The sequence below is a fragment of the Triplophysa rosa genome, linkage group LG1 (assembly GCF_024868665.1).
Source record: "Triplophysa rosa linkage group LG1, Trosa_1v2, whole genome shotgun sequence".
Taxonomy (NCBI): Eukaryota; Metazoa; Chordata; class Actinopteri; order Cypriniformes; family Nemacheilidae; genus Triplophysa; species Triplophysa rosa.
In genome coordinates, this window is record NC_079890.1 from 28,646,206 (window position 1) to 28,662,288 (window position 16,083).

Sequence of the window (16,083 nt, forward strand, 5' to 3'; positions counted from 1 at the left end):
TAGTCTGGGTCTTGACAATCTCGTTATTTTTTCCATCGGCCTGGCAGTGCCACTGCCTGCCTGTGCTATTGGTGCTTTGGTACTGTGAAGCAGCCCTCCAGTCTGTCAAAGCCATGACTTCAAAACAGCTCTTTACACAATTGTTGTCTCAAAGACAAAACTTTGAGATGCAGTTGCATCGTAATTTAGTCACGCGCCACAGTTGCATCCACAAACTGATATGGGCTTTAAACAACTTTTGTCCTTTGGAGGCAAATGTGCTCGCTTTCTGTTTCCTCCACTTCTCAAGTCCACCATTCTGACAATCTTCAATGGGTCTTTCATTCTGTTACTGTCACTGTTGCTCTGGCCTCGGTTTATTATTTTTCCAAACTGAACTCTTACAGTTACACAAATGATGGTATATCAAAATATTGGATAACATCTTGAGCAAATGCATGGCCAAGAATAAGTACTAATCCCAAGATCAGGGTCTCAAACTTTGCTTTGAATTAAAGCGTCTGCTGAATGCGTAAATATGGATGTATATGACAAATGCATAAATCTTAATATAGAATGTAAACCGAAGTAATCAGGAACAATTAGTTGATTTATTCTAAGTGAATAAAAAATGACTTTCAATTTAATCTAAATATCCTCAGACAAAGAGATTTGTTTAAATTGGTGATTAAACAAATCTGATTATTCCTGAAGGTCTTACATTAACAATCCATTGGGATCTAAAATCACACTTTTATAAGATGTTTTTGTTCAATTGCGAATGCAAAGAGTGTGCTTTTGGATGGAAGCAAACAGTCAGACCAAATAATGTGGAGTATTATGTAATATTAAAATATGATTCTCATCATTTCTCTGAAGTGTGCAGAAACTCATCTGATAGCTGTTTGTTATCAGATTCAGCAGTCTGACTCGGCTATAAAGTCATTTCTCAGTTTGAATCTTGATTCAACTCTCTGATGAGACTTCAGTGCTTTATTTAGACAAGTTTTATCAATGCTTTAGGGGAAAAGAGAGAAATGGAAAGATACACCTCTGTGTCCCCACCACAGGGACTTGTTTGTTGTATTTTTTGTATATATTTCATTAATTCTGCTGTATATAGCACATACCTTGTACTACAATAGTCTATTCTTATTTTTTACTTGTACATATTTACATACATGGCTTTACTCTCTATATCTTTATCTTAAGTTTATTGTATTGTATTGTATTGTATTGTATTTCTTAATTTTTATACCCATAGGCCCTTATTTAAATCATTGTGTACTGTATTCTATTGTGTTATGGTCTCTGTGTACTGTTGTTGCGGTTTCTGTGTACTGGATGCTCCTGTCACCAAAACAAATTCATTGTATGTGCAAACATACTTGGCAATGAAGCTTTTTCTGATTCTGATTTCAAATATCTGGAGTTATAAATATCTGATAGCATGCTCATACATCTCAATGGCAGCTGCTCATCAGCTGCAAGACCACACTCTTTTAAAGGGGTCGTATGACACGGCTAAAACGAATATTATTGTTTGTTTTAGATAAAATGCAATGTGTATACACGATTTACGGTTCAAAAACACACATACCGTGCATGTTTGTATCTCCTCTTTGCCCCGCCTCTCTGAAACAAACATTTTTTACAAATCTCATCGCTCTGAAAAGCGAGGTGTGCGTTGTGATTGTTCGAATACTGCAACCGTGTGACGGAAATGTAACGCTTCCCATATTTGGAACATCAGGTTCCAAAGCAATTGTACTGACAGGTACGCCCACCTTATTTGCGTATACATTTGGGCGGTCTTTGTCAAATCATACCACAACTGACGTAGATTTGTGGGAGTGTGGTTACATGAGGCATTGCAGGCAGGTCTGGGTGAGCATTCGCTTTTATAGAATGCATCTTTTGTCCCGACACTTTAATTTTTGCAATTGTACATGTCTAATACATGCATGGGCAAATTATAACACACCAAAGACACAAAAAAAACACATATTCGCGCCATATGACCCCTTTAAATTCTCTAAAGAACCACAGGCATTCTGAAGCCAATCAACTGAGCCGTAAATACCATGTGTGGCACTGCTCATTGGCTGATCCTGTCACTCGATATAGCTTTGACATCAAAGACAGCAGAACAAAATGAAAAAAGAAATGTATTGTTTTTAAAATAAATTTTAAGCCGCTCTCAGGTCATGATAAAAAAATATAAAAATTTTATACATTTTAGATTTTAGTCACATTTAGTTATATTTTGAATGGGCACTCTGCTGCCCTGGCAACAATTTATGGTTCCTTGCAAAAAAATATTTTATCAAATAAGCTGTTTTCAGAAACAAATCTAAAATGCAGGATTTACATTTTTTTAATTGCTATAGTTTTGTTAACAGACATGCGAGTGAGTAGCTGACAAAAATACCCTGAATCTTATGGTGTGAGAGCAAAAATTTAGAAAAAACTAACAATGACGATAAGTCTCTCTTATGCAATTTTATGTTATATATATATATATATATATATATATAAATATTATTTGTTTTCTAAATTTTTGCTATGTCACACCATAGGACACATGTACAGTACATTTGTCGACTACCTAAGTTCGGCATAGCATGTAAAAGTCATGTTGCTTCAACAAGTGTGTCTGGCATCCATCGAAAAAAAATTCACCTGTTAAAGCAAAATAAAATTGTAAAATTGAGGATAAACCTGCAAATAATAACATTTGGATAAAAGTTAAAGTTTATATGACATAAAAATGACAATAATGCAGTTAGCATTAACCTAAAACAAAAGTGACAATTGATTGTATCTCTTGTTTCAAGTAAAGAGGTTTTATGCATAATTTAATCCTACATTGCCTGCTTTGTGTTGCTCCGCTTGTCAAACAAATTGCCCTAAATATTTCATATTGTTTGTTTAAAGACATCAGATATACCAGTCCTAATTGTACTCTTGGAGGAGTAAATTAATAATTGTCTGAATGAATAACATTCTCCATTGTTTTTATAGCTTATTTATTTTATTTGGAGAACAGCGCTCCAAAGGACAAACACAAACACAATGTGCAAATGTTGGTAGAAAACAGAAAATCTCTGTATGTGTAATACTGCGAGCGGGGCCGTAAGTTCTCGGCTAAACTCATTTATACTTAATACACAGAGCGGGTAAAGGGAAATGAGCTGAGATAGTACAAACATATTGCATATATCTTATGAATCACACAAAGTGCATCATATTCTAAGATGATTTCCCTTTAATGTAATGTTTTCATTTCATTTCCCTAAAAGCACAGTTTTCTGCAAATAAAAATCCAATTGCTTAAATGTAGCAGGCTCATCTAAGTGCTGTTGTGAGGCTAAATGTAGTCCTGGTTGTAGCAAAGATGCTGGGGCATTGGAGAGACGTGTTGATGAAAGTAAAGCTGTGCTGTCGATTACATGCTGTCAAAAGCATGATCCATCAGACATGGAGTCAAGGTCAAGCCGGCACACGTGTTCACAAGAAGCTGAGCAAACAGGATATGGCCAAGGGGACTTTCTTTGACACATTTACATGTGAAAAGGTAACGAGTATGGCCACTGAGACCTCAGTTTGGCCACTTTCTTTCACACTTTGTGTGTTTCTGAACAACAGCCAGAGGAGTTGGATAGGTTGCCTGCAGTGTAACTAGGAAATCGTTTTAGCAAAATTTAGTTTGACCTGCTGGTGAGACATTGTCAAAGACATGAAGGTTGTGCATATGTAGAAAACTAGCTCTCTGCAAAACATATATATATATATAAACATGGATACAATTTAGACCAGTTATAATAACTGATAATAGTTTTGGACATCAGAAGGTTTGGATATTGTACTGGAAAAGGCATGGATCTTCCAATTTGTACATTTTTCAAATTATAAAACAACACTGAGCTCCTTGTAAGCCTGCGATCCGGGCCCGACCATCTCTACAAACAAAAGTGCTGTTTCACAAGTGTCACATCCAGTCTTAATGAAGTAAACAAATTTAGTAATAATCATAACAATAATGTAATCTAATTTGGCTTTCTGTCTTAGGAGGAGCTCGGTTCCGAAATGCAGCTAGAGGTCCGAGCCAACCTTTCAGGCTACTGAATTGGATACCAAGAAATGATTTGGATCACTTGAGGAGTCGGGGTGGTGGAGGGATGCTGCAAGAGCTGTCATAAGAGAATGGTAGGCGGATGCTTAAATACGCTTGAAAAATGAGGATGATATGATCAAGCTCCTCCCTAGCCTATAGAACTTCATTTGATATATTAATCAACCACTCAGTCACATAAGAACAGTGGCATCTGTGTGCCGTCTGAGTTCATGCCATCACAGTGAGATATGGAGGGAATTCCATCAGCTATTAGGAAAGAAGGGATGCACAGTATGGATTTGCTGGTAATAAATCTTGTCACTCACTGAGTCATGCATGGAATCATGGGTCTATATGTCACTGATGAGTCACTGATCATCAATCACTCTGCTGAATTTCTTGCTTGCAGCAACTACTGCTGTTATATAGAGTAGTGGCCAAAAGTGATGTCCAACCTTGGAAAATTTGTTTTAGTCTTTTATTTAAATATGGAATTAAATATGTATTTATGCATGCTGCATTTGAGAGGAATTTAAGGATACTTGACAAAAAGTAACACAACACATGCACGAAGCTTATTGAGTCAAGGCAGATGCGTGACTGCTAAAAAACAAGAATAACAAAATATTAACAGATAAAACTGATGTATGCAATGTATGCTTTATTGCCAGATAATAATTTATAATTTAATATAAATTATATTATAATAATTATAATAACAATATTATAATAATTTAAATTAAAAACCTTAACTAAGTTACAAGTCTATTTTGTATACAGGTACAGGTACACCTCATATACACATCTAATGTAAAGTTTTTCAATTTATCCGTTTTACAGTGTTGAACTTGAACTTGAAATGTATCTAAAAAGGCTTTTTCTATGTTTCTATCTGAACATATAGAAGGTGTTTGGGGAGATTTTTCATGTTGATCTTGAAATTAAAGTTTCACATTGTTTTTTTTAACACCCACATTGACTCATCTGTATGCAAACGATAGCTTGTAATCTCATGACAGATATTTATTGGCACAGATTCAGCGTTTAGAGGGAAGTATGCTGAAATACAGGTGAAAGCCTTCTTGAAAATGTTCCAGTTTTTTCCTCTGTGATGAGAAAGTTAAACAAATAGAGACTCTACTGAGTTCATTAAGGTTGCCTCAAAACAACAATGTCTTATCAAGCTTTACTACAAAATAATAAAAGAGAAAACACGATTTGGCTTTGTACATTTCCGTGGGGTTTCAGAGCAGCTGCATAAATAGAAGTGACTGCTGAGCAATGGGTCTGTGGCTTGGGTGCATGTGATTTGACCTGGTTTACTTGTGTTCAGTCTAAACAGTGCAGTTATCTTCTGCCTGCGCCATATGATGGCCATATGCTTTTCTATTAAATGCCATTCCAAGAACCCTAGAGGCTCACAGCCCTAGAGGCTGGGCTTTTGCTAGCCTACTTCACACATTTAAATGCCACACAAATAAATCTTAATGGGTATTATTATACTAGAACTGATTATGGTATTAAAGGTATTCAATTTTTTTGAGGATCTATTGACAGAAATGCAATATAATATAATGTCTTGTATAAAGTATAAAGACTTTGCATAATGAAGCGTTATGTTTTTATTACCTTAGAATGGCTATTTCTATCTACATACACCACAGATCCCCTTGTGTGGAATTCACCATGTTGTTTCTAAAGTAATGCACAGGCAAACTGCTCTACAGAGCGCATCTCGTAAATACGTTATCTCCTCGGCAAAGAAGCACAAACGTGATGACATTTTAGTTCTCTTTCAGCCTCAAGCCAGTAGTGCCTAAAGCGGGTGTAACACATGCAGTTACTGCCAATCTCATATTAATCTTGAGGACCTATAGAGTAGTATTGCATACTTCGTATTTTCAAAGAGTATTTAGTTTGATCAAAATGATAAAAGACAGATACAGCTGTGCGATTATTTACATACAGGGGGGCGGATCCGCATATTGTACGAAAATCCGGACTCAATGATACTCAATATGGAATCAAAATTGGAGGAAGAAGCATTAATAATCTGCAATATGCTGATGACACAACCCTAATTGCAGGAAGTGCAGAAGATCTCAAAGCAATGATTGTCAAGATCAAAGAAGAAAGTGCAGCAGCCGGCCTAAAGCTGAATGTGAAAAAGACGAAAATCATGTCAACAGGAATCTTGCAAAATCTCAGGATAGACAATGAAGAACTCGAAACTGTGAAAGATTTTATTTTCCTGGGATCACAGGTAAATCAAGATGGCAATTGCAGCCATGAAAAACGAAGACGACTACTCCTGGGAAGGAAAGCAATGATGAGCCTGGACAAAGTGATGAAGGGCAAGGACATCTCGTTGACAACAAAGATACGAATCATCAAGGCAATGGTCTTTCCTGTAGCGATGTATGATGTGAAAGTTGGACAATCAAGAAAAATGATCACCGAAAAATTGATTCCTTCAAACTTTGGTGTTGGCGGAGGCTTTTGCGCGTTCCCTGGATTGTCAGAACAACAAATCAATCAATTCTAAACCAGATCAAGCCAGAACTTTCGCTGGAAGCATTTATGATTAAACTGAAGCACACATATTTCGGCCACATAATGAAGAGAGAAGATTCCTTGGAAAAAACTATCATGCTTGGAATGATAGAAGGAAAACGAAAAAGAGGAAGACCAAGATCAAGGTGGTTGGATGCTGTCAAGAATGATACGAACATGAGTTTCCAAGACCTAAAGGAGGCCATCAATGACCGCGACAATTGGAGGAAGTTTATCCATCGGATCACCAAAAGTCGGACACGACTGAATGGATAGAACAACAAAAACATATAATCTGTTAATATGTATATTCTACATTATACTACCCTGTACAATGTCTCTTTTATGTTATTATCTCCCATTTTCTGTAAAATAGTCTTTTATTTTATATATGCATATTTTAGAATCTTTTAGACTGTAAATCATATTATATTTGTATTGTCATTGTGTTGAATGTCTGTACTAGAAGCATCCAACAACAAAGAAAATTCCTTGTGTGCAAGCACACTTGGCAATAAAGCTCTTCTGATTCTGATTCTGAAAATGCAGTGAACAAACAAACACAGCTGAACTTTGTGAGCGAAGCACATTGATGGGCGTGCTCTTTCTCTCGATCTCGCTGGCTGACGCGTGGACGTTACGTAACGGAATTTCATGTTCGAATCCGAAAACCTATACGAACCTTGGGGGAGTGTATTGAGCACAGAAATACTACGTCATACGTCCAACTCGGTTTTTGACAAGTTGACCATGTCAAGCATGAGAAGCCAGCACGTTTAACATTGTAAAGAAGTCAGAATGCATGAAACGCTGTTGAACCACCCCTTTAAAGATGCGGGAATAGGCCACTGTAATTTGTAGTTGGATTGCATTTACTTTTTATATTTTAGCATAAAACAATATTTCATAAACATTATAACATTACCAAATATTATATAACCTTTAGACTGCCTGTCACCGTACTTTACACAATCGGTTGGTAAAAATCTACTAGGGATGTTATGTATAGATTATAATTGTAATGATGCACACAAATTAATGTTACGCTGACACATTCTGCCTCTCAGGTTTATACTCACTATCAGTCATGGCTGTCGTCTCTCACAGTCTGTCATACAAACATTTATCAAGAAGGGAAAGAAATGATAAATACTTTTGCGGCTTTACTTTCAGCACATGAACCAGGGGACCGAAGGTTTACCTGTGACATGAAGATCTGTCTGATGAGTTTACACTCTGCCGCTTGCTCATTTCGTGCTACGTTGGATGTATCTTGTAGGTGTCTTTTATACCTCAGGCAAATGGTAGGAGAGAGATTCAATGACAGATAGTTATGGTTCACAGTAAACATGGCATTAAATAGATTTATAGAAGTCTACAGCTGTCGGCTTCAGTCAGACCCCCAAACATTATAATTGTGGTGATATAACAGTTGACGGCATGATTTAATTGTCAGATCTTATCAGTGACGTCTCTATGCTTTTGTTTCAAAAGCAGACAGCATCTGAAAGCTGAATCTAATTTCTACGCTCTCACAGACATTAGCGTTTATTGCACACAACCTGCTGTGTAGACGCCATTGTATGCCTCCGAAACAAAACACACATGCTCCGTATCCTCTCAAATCTCTTGTAAAACACTAGTCAGGTTTGCATTACCAAATTTTATTCATTGGTTTGCAATTTTACCCTTTCTCCCAACTGCACGGTGACACTCTGCAAATATAGAATTTGAGCTCAAAGACACAGTGATTGCAAACATCCGAACTGCATCTTGAGAACAGACGGTGATATCTACTCGGAGACGCCTAGTGCGATGCGTAGCTTGATGTGAAACCATCATTTCCATTCACCCCCATTCAGCCTGGGGTCTGTTCCCACCCGCTGAGCACAATGTGTTTGTCAATTAGCTTCGGAAGGTGTTTTTGCTATTTTGCGAGGAAAAATTCTGGCTCTGGGCAGCAGGCAGCTCCCAGAGACCTTGTAATAAGACTGAGGAAACCCAAGTGAGGACACGCTGCATGTGAGTTAAGTGATGACTGATTGAAAGTCCCAAAGGTGTAGAAAGCCACAGAGATTATTCCCCAGACTGGATTCCCTAACAGACATTAGACCTCATGGCTATGCTCATATTCCACTGGCTTATTACACCGTAGCAAAACAGATCATGAATGAAATGTGTGTGGATGGTCCCTAACAATTTTCTTTGGTCGTAGATATAGTAAAAGTGGTTAGCGCCTATGAAATGATCATTTGTTATCATAAATGTCTTTGACTCCTTTCCTAAATCCGATCTAATGCAGAAATGATGTATTACCTCCATGGGGAAGAGATGGAAAAAATTAAGGCATCATCCGGCAGCTCATTTTAAAAACTAAAAGCCTTCGCACATAACGCCATAGGAGTGCATGAAATACAGCTATTGAGCACTGTACTGTACACGCTGTACTGACACTATACAATGCTTAAAGACGCTGGAATAGGTCAAAGCGTTTATGTGGTGTGCTGAATAGCAAGGCAGAGATTGCTTGGCTAAATGGGTTCATGAATATGACATAACCTTGGATATTCTACATTCTTTTCTTCATGGCTTTGTGCTGCTCGTTCAACAGCTTGCATTTGGTGCATTTCCGCAAGCGCTTATGAATCGCGTTCGTATTTGCAGTTTCCTGTTCTAATAAAGGCTGCAGTAAATCATTTTGCACTGTGGTGCATTAAGAATAAATTTGATCATGATTCATGTAGAAGATTAAACATCTGTGGTTGCGGGGGCTCACACTGTTTTTAGAACCTTAGTGGTAAAAATGTATGCTGTATATTACAGTTACAATATTTATAGTTATTTAATATGATTTTTTACAAGTATCAGAACTTCTAAAAAATATATTTGTCTGCATAGAACTCTTAGAACAACCAATCTGCTCCACAGGCAAATCTCAAGCTCTTCAATATATCAGTTGTTTTGAAATTTGAAATACAAAACTTGAAAAGATTAATGTCTGCACACAGTTGCAATCTCACAGATTTTACAGTTTTGCAACCTGCGGCTGGATTTGAAATGTGCTGTCAGTTTATGTCGATGCCATTTATCTTGAACTGTGTCACCATCAGGTCCGATCAAACTGATGAAAGTATCTTCCGTCACCAGTCTGTCCTTCCCTGTCCAGACAGAGGGGAAATGGAGGAAGAATAGGTGCCTGCGTCTTGATTTAGGCATGGTGGCTGTGGGAGGACCTGACTGAGTCTCTGGACTTTCGAGAGGCCAAGTAGGAGAACATTCATCATCTAGTAGAGCACAGCCAGGGAGTCTCTCCTCCAGCCACTCCATCCTGTGATGGATGAGCATATCACATAGGATTCTTATTATTTCAAAAGAGGCCAAAAGAAAGGCCGGCGAGTTCAAATACTGAGCGATCAGTCGCGGTGGTGGATCAGAGTTTTATCTAAGGGCCTAATCCATTTATGGACCACTTACACATTTTTTGGAGTGGTAGCTGGTTGTGCACAGATATTCGGTGTTGCAGGGGAGGGAGAGAGAGAGATTCCTGAAGGAGTAAGAAAAGTTTTATGCATGAGGTGTCCGTGTTTCTTAGTAAACCTTTGCTTATTAACCTCTGCTTTGTCACAATGGGACTTTTAATGTATTAAATGTTCCATTAAAGCAGTTAGATCAAATAAAAGCAATCACGTACGCTTGAACACGTTGTCCAAACAACAACTAAAAGAAATGTGTGAATTTGAAAAAGGCAATTATCATAGACGCTTTCTTATCTGAGGTCTCTTACTAAGACAGAATAATTAGCACTTATGTGGTCTCGGTACTACAAAGGTAAATTAAACGTGTTCTAAATTACCCATATTATTTTATATAATCCAAAACAATAAAATATAATACATTTTGTTTGCAAATGCAGTAAAACAGGTTTTCAATCAAATAATGTGGCATGGCTTAGCTAGAAAGCCTTAGTTGTCTTTTGAGATATATGGGCTAAGAATCTGATTTGTAGTCTGGGCTGTCCCCTGGTGTCCTCACATGTTCTTGTTTGAGTTAGAGGCAGAGAACGGGAGGGGAGGGGGTGTGGATGGTTGGGGATTTGGGGCAGAATGCAATGCAGCACAATGTCATTTATCTGTGAAGAAATAGATGTGGTATAGATATGGCATTCAGTAGTGCTGCAGTGCTCAGGTCTATCAGCCCAAAGACAGGATCATTCACACGGCAAGACAAGTTTGAGGAGTACATTGTTTTCTGTCTTTCACATAAGTTGTTTCTCTTCACATGCTCAAATGGGAATATCTTAGGACCAGCGTTATTCTTAGTGGCAGCAGTGCTTGTTATCTTGAGTTGTAAGGCTGTGTCACCAGAGGACTGCTTTTTTGGAGGAAGTGTGCTTTGATTTTAGTCACCATCTGGTATGCCTTCATAGCCTGGGGATACAACTGATAAAAGGCACCATCCCAGATGAAAGTTTCATGGGCTACTGTACCTGGATGGGTGAGACAGAGAAAGAAAGAGAGAAAAGTCTGGAGAATGATCCTTGCCCTGAGGTAAAGATTTGAATGATTTATTTTGCCAGTCTATTTTAGAGGGTCAGAGAAGCCAGTGGATTTTTTCGGGATTTGTTGTGACTTTAGCTTTGAAGACATTGTAATACTTTCTAATGTAATCGAACGCAAAATGATTTATTTTGTAAATTAAATAGTAAATGTTATGATTTTAAGGTGTGCTTTCAGAATAACCTTTATAAACATTAAATACACTAACAAACAAACAAACAAACAATAAAAACACCAATTCATTAACAGGGAATGAATGACACGCTAATCGGCTCAACTACTTGAAGGCACTAAATGTACAGTGTAGGACCAGCACTTACAGTAAGCATCAATAATCCAGAGAAAACTTTTGTGGGTTAATACCAAGAACACATTCGTGATTATTACAAGAAACATAAGAACTCATACACTGGAATCATATCAGATGATGAATACAGAAATATTCCCACGAGTGAAACATCGGTTTTACAGCTCATTTGTTCTGGAAGTGATTGGATAATGTTTTATCATTACATTTACATTTATTCATTTGGCAGACGCTTTTATCCAAAGCGACTTACAAGTAGGAGAGCATATAAACATTTTTTAAATGGGAAAGTGATTGTGCATTACTTTTCAAAGCGAACAGAAATAATCATCTATTGAGAAAGGAGGACGGAAGGTTTACATTTTTGTTTTAAATTTAATTTTCATTTCATGACATTCTCTGGAGATAAAGCTATGTTTTAATGCAATGTAGTGTAGACTTGACAAAAAAAGGTGACTGAAGACAAAATAAGATAAATTGAATGCAGCTTGTCTTGCTTTTTTCTTTATTTCATTTAGTTCGTTTTATCTTCACACTCCAGTGAAGAGGTCACTTTTCTGAACTGCTGTAATTCCGAAGAACTGATAAGACTTCTAAAAGAACAATCAGCGGAAGTCCACAGATAACATTTTTGTTTGATTTAACTGTCCTTTTTTATTATTTCCTATAATGAATGGCCTCTTAATGTCAAATCTTTACTTGCATTGTGGCATTTAATAATTTATTACTTTAAATGTATTATTACTTTACCTTCAATTAGAATGCCCAAACTGTCATGGTTCTGCCCCACCTTGTCTTGCTTCTCTTGACCTAGTGGCAGAACCATGATAGAACCTCTTGTTTTATGTGGAGAGTGACGTTTTGTCCCTGATGGTCTTCCACTCTCCGGTGTGGCGTCTCTGTTCCCGCCCTTTCGTCTCGTTATTGTTTGTTAATTAGTTCATGTCCTGCACCTGTCCCCTCTTGATTTATCCCCTTTATAATGCCCTTGTGTCTTCTGTCTCGTGCTGGTTCATTGTTCTGTTGCGTGTGTTTGTCTTCGTGGTGAGTTCTTGTTGTGTAGTTAGTTTAGTTTACAGTGTTCATGTCAAATGTTATTATTTTCAGTCTAGTTAGTTCCTGTCCGTGTTGCTATGTTTTGTTATGTTCCCCCAGTGGGTCCTTGTTTTGTATTTTTAGTTATTATTAAAGTTTGTGTTAACCCCTTACCCGCTGTCTGCATTTGGGTCCTCTGTCCTTGTCTCTGTGTCTCACCCTGAGAACCGTGACAGAATGATCCAGCCATTCTGGACCCAGCAGACAGAGGGATCTCAGCGGGAGGGGTCGATGCGCCGGATCCCTTCCAGGGTTGAATCCGCCGGACTCCCTTGGAGGGTAGAGGCCGCTGGGCTCCATTCCAGAGTCGGGACCGCCGACTCCCTTCCGGGGTCGAGACTGCCGGAACTCCGTCCAGGATCGAGACCTCCGGGCTCCCTTCCAGGGTTGAGGTCTCGGATTCCCCTCCAGGGTTGAGGCCGCCGGTGTCCTGTTCCCGCTGAAGATCCCTGCCGGCCTCCCAGCTGGTGCCCAGGCCTGTCGAGTCGACTGTTTGTGTGTTTGTCCTTGTTTGCTGCCAGCTGCCAGAGAGCGCTGCCCAGCCGTCGGAGATGCTGCCCAGCCCGCCTGACATCCTGTCCTGTTGTCGACATCCAGGCCTGCCCAGCGGTGATGCCGGTCCCCAGCGGCCTCCAGCCGGCTGTCCTGTCCAGCCGGCTCCAGCCGCGCCATGTCTGTCCAGCCGGCCTCCAGCCGGCGCCATGTCCTGTCCAGCCGGCCTCCAGCCGGCGCCATGTACTGTCCAGCCGGCCATCCAGCCGGCGCCATGTACTGTCCAGCCGGCCATCCAGCCGGCACCATGTGTTGTCCAGCCGGCCTTCGTGCCGGCACCATGTCTTTGTATCACGTTTTTGGTCATGTTTGTATAGTTATGTTTTATGTCACAGTCTGTGTAGTCTTGTTTGTTCCTTGAGGAGCATCAGGATGCTGCTCCTTAAGGAGGGGCTTCTGTCATGGTTCTGCCCCACCTTGTCTTGCTTCTCTTGACCTAGTGGCAGAACCATGATAGAACCTCTTGTTTTATGTGGAGAGTGACGTTTTGTCCCTGATGGTCTTCCACTCTCCGGTGTGGCGTCTCTGTTCCCGCCCTTTCGTCTCGTTATTGTTTGTTAATTAGTTCATGTCCTGCACCTGTCCCCTCTTGATTTATCCCCTTTATAATGCCCTTGTGTCTTCTGTCTCGTGCTGGATCATTGTTCTGTTGCGTCGTGTTTGTCTTCGTGGTGAGTTCTTGTTGTGTAGTTAGTTTAGTTTACAGTGTTCATGTCAAATGTTATTATTTTCAGTCTAGTTAGTTCCTGTCCGTGTTGCTACAGTATGTTTTGTTATGTTCCCCCACGTGGGTCCTTGTTTTGTATTTTTAGTTATTATTAAAGTTTGTGTTAAACCCTTACCCGCTGTCTGCATTTGGGTCCTCTGTCCTTGTCTCTGTGTCTCACCCTGAGAACCGTGACACAAACACCATTTAAAAATACCGAGATTGCCATGCAGATGTGCTAGGATAATTGTTTATTAAATAAATACTGAGAATACAATATGTTATTACACCTTGAAGCATCAATTATAGGGCCAAGCACCTAAGTGCTGTCATACATACTCCCACACGTTTTGCTCATGAAACATGAAATAAGGCCATTTATTAAAAAAAACACATACTATTTTTATGAGCAGTTGGCACTGTTCACAAACCGCTCACCTTCTGGGCATATTTTCAGTAATGCCTCCTAAGTTTTGTTTAGACAAATCCACATGTTGCCAAGGTGCAACCTTCCATCTGTTAGCATGAGAACCTGTTTAAAGATAATTAATTGTTTTAAATATTTAAATCATTATTTTAAGCCTCACAATATGGCGGTAATATAAATTTTCATTTTTTTCTTTACACTATTGCACCGTTGAGATAAACTCGCTTTTTGGTGTGAAATTTTTTTAATCAAAATTATAGATGGCAGCCAAACTTGTGAGGAGGAATTGGTTGTAAGTGGTGTGGCATAGACCAAAGAAATCAAAGGATCTATTAATTGTGTTTATGGTCTTTTCAATTTCTATCTATGGCAGAGAACAATGAGGTGCTTTGCACTTTCAAGTAATTAATAATAACCATTTAGCTGAAGGGTAGAATATATTGTCCTCATACTGTTTAAGCTAAGAGAGAACTATCTATTGCATTATTTTAGATAAAGAGCACACTATTTTACTGGTGCAGAGCAATTTGATATGTTTCCCTCCTAGTACAGCTGACCCATACAAAAAACCCAAGATAAAATGCATTAAAAAAATTGCAATTAATTTGTTCTTGTTAACAGATCCAACAAACAGGAAATAAAGACAATTTCTTGACATATCCGATGTATATCAAAAGTCAAAATGTCTTTTTAACTTCTAAGTGTATTTATTCAGTGCATGCAGTAAATATAAAGGATTAAAGACACCGGTTCAGTGAAATGAACAGAAAAACCCTCTAGGGTCCATTGCGTGTTTGATCCAGTATACCAGTATGTTTAGAGCTAAAAGCCCCACACTTAATATTCCATACTGGTTCATACGGGTTTTAATAAGGATGCTAAATATTAGCTGTTTTGATAAAGCCACAACACACCATTGGCATTCCTCCTCCATCCCACAAGTTTACCCTGAACTTTTTGAGAGGGATGTACTTCGCTTGTGAATGAATTATAGATGAACTGTTTGGTTCTTTTGATTTACTGTGCTGTTCAGTGCTAATATCCTGAATGTGGCTGCTGTTTTAATGCAGTTCAGTGCTGGGCTTTGTGCCTTTGCTTTTCTGGCCATTTGCCTGTCACTATACATTAAAAGGAGACTAGACATGTGTGTGTGTGTGTGTGTGTGTGTGTGTGCGTGCGTGCGTGCGTGCGTGCGTGCGTGCGTGCGTGCGTGCGTGCGTGCGTGCGTGTGCGTGGTATCCTTTATAGTATTTATGTGAATACTGTATATTATAAATATAACTATATATTTAGCTGTTTTTGCCATTAAGCTATTTTTACGTGATCTCAAGTGAATCATTTTTAATATAATGTGTTGGCTGGTACTAATAGAATTTAGCACATATAAATGTAGTGATGCCCTCTCGAATTTTAAATATCTTTTACAGCATAAGTAGATCCTGTTAGAGAGATATTTTTAACACAAAAAAGTCTGACAAAAGACCAGATCCGTTCCATCTGAAGTGTTAAAGACTTAAAAAGAACTTACAAAGATACGAGTATTACATTATCCAACTGAACATATCCTAAATCTCACTAATAAAATTAATTTTGTGCATAATTAATTGAACCAAAAATATCTTAACATGAGCTTCAGCAAATTTCCCAAGGAAACTCCTATGAGGCTTCATGGCAGTGGTTTCATCACAAAGAAAAAGTCATACAATCCAAAAAGTCAAACACAGCATTATGTTTTACTTAGTGTATTAGTATTTTAACAATTTGTAGTGGATGCACACCACCTGATTATGT

General features: G+C 38.6%; 1 protein-coding gene across 3 annotated transcripts in view; it reads left to right on the plus strand.

Moving 5' to 3' along the window:
• Positions 1-4,172: 4,172 nt before the first annotated feature.
• Positions 4,173-16,083, plus strand: part of lrrc4cb (leucine rich repeat containing 4C, genome duplicate b) — a 45,767-nt gene continuing 33,856 nt past the window's right edge. The window contains exons 1-2 of one of the 3 annotated variants that reach the window (XR_008963774.1): positions 10,794-11,196; positions 12,031-12,657. The gene's annotated coding sequence lies outside the window, so the exon portion shown is untranslated. Of the gene's footprint in view, positions 4,189-10,793; positions 11,197-12,030; positions 12,658-16,083 lie in introns of those variants that run through there. The other 2 variants (XM_057344948.1, XM_057344945.1) reach the window with 2 other exon arrangements.